The sequence below is a fragment of the Chrysochloris asiatica genome, unplaced genomic scaffold, assembly GCF_000296735.1.
Source record: "Chrysochloris asiatica unplaced genomic scaffold, ChrAsi1.0 scaffold00145, whole genome shotgun sequence".
NCBI classification, from domain to species: domain Eukaryota; kingdom Metazoa; phylum Chordata; class Mammalia; order Afrosoricida; family Chrysochloridae; genus Chrysochloris; species Chrysochloris asiatica.
The window spans coordinates 8,789,469-8,790,841 of record NW_006408663.1 but is presented as its reverse complement, the minus strand read 5'-3'; positions in this window follow the sequence as shown (position 1 = coordinate 8,790,841).

The following is a 1,373-nucleotide window of genomic DNA, read 5'->3' as shown; positions in this document are numbered from 1 at the left end:
TTTATATATAATTATATATACAAAATGCAATGTGATCATATTGATCTACTAATATATGTATACATACACACATATAGTATATAGAAGTACATGCTGCTATATAACATTTAACTTGTTCGTTATTAAATTGTTTTTCAATGTATCCTTTTCCACCTGTAATCAAATCACTTCTGTTAGGGTTAAGATTTGTGCTCCTGTCTAATGCATTTGCAAATTTTCAGAATTAATCACAATTACAAGCTTACAGGAACATGTTCAATACCTTATTCAATATTTGAATTAAGAATTTTGTTGAATTTTAGATAATACATATGAAAACTTCCTATTTCATTCAAACTTTAGGAACCGTGCTAAAGACTGGATGTAAGTTAAAAAAAAAAAAAATACTGAAAATTGAAGTTAATTTGAATAAGAGCAGGTAATTATTTTTTATATCCTAAAATAGACTTGTAATTTGTGATAATCATGCATTGTTTTTTTTCCACACTAGTAAATATTCTGCAATGTTGTCTCAAAATCTACAGTAAATATAAAAACTGAATCTTGTTCAGCATTCACACATTAGAATGTTGATGCATTTTTCCTTGAGGAGATATTTTGCAGGATATTGTTTTGCAAGGAAAGTTTATGCCATCGTGTAATAAGTCAACAGTCCATAAATTTTCTACTAGCAGTCAGCAGTAAACAATTGATCACCTAACATTTACTAGACTGGAAAAATTACCTGAGATGACCAAATAATTTATTAAAAGTTTGCATTCAACTCATGCATCTAGCAAAAATTCATTTGAAATTTTTTAGCACAGGAAATATGTAATATCTCACAAGAGCTGGTGAGAATCATTGAGGTAACATTTAGCTTTGAATATAACAGACTGCAGCTATAAGAACTCCTGGTGTGGTACTATCAGATAAGCACTAGATTGCAAATCAAAAGGTAAGTGGTTCAAATCCACCAGCTCCTCTTTAGAAACCTTGTACAGGATATTCATTCAATGGCAATTAACAACAACAACAGCACAGCTACAAAGTCAGTTGAAATTAAGTTGATCAAAGTTGACTTATTCTTATAAGTGACCTTGAAAATGCCTTACCTTGAAATTTTATTGAACTATCCCTCAACATAATGGACCTATTTCATTAGACTTTAGTAATACACAGCAAATCCAAGAACTGTAGGATATCCACAGCTTAATGATGATAAACTGGTTAAAATTATTCAGTCTGACACATTTAACATCTTAGCTATTTAATCAAAATTGTTGTTGTTGTTGTGAAGTGCCGTCGAGTCGGTTCCGACCCATAGCGACCCTGTACAGGGTTTCCAAGGGTGTAAATCTTTACGGGAGTAGAAAGCCTCATCTTTCTCCCGC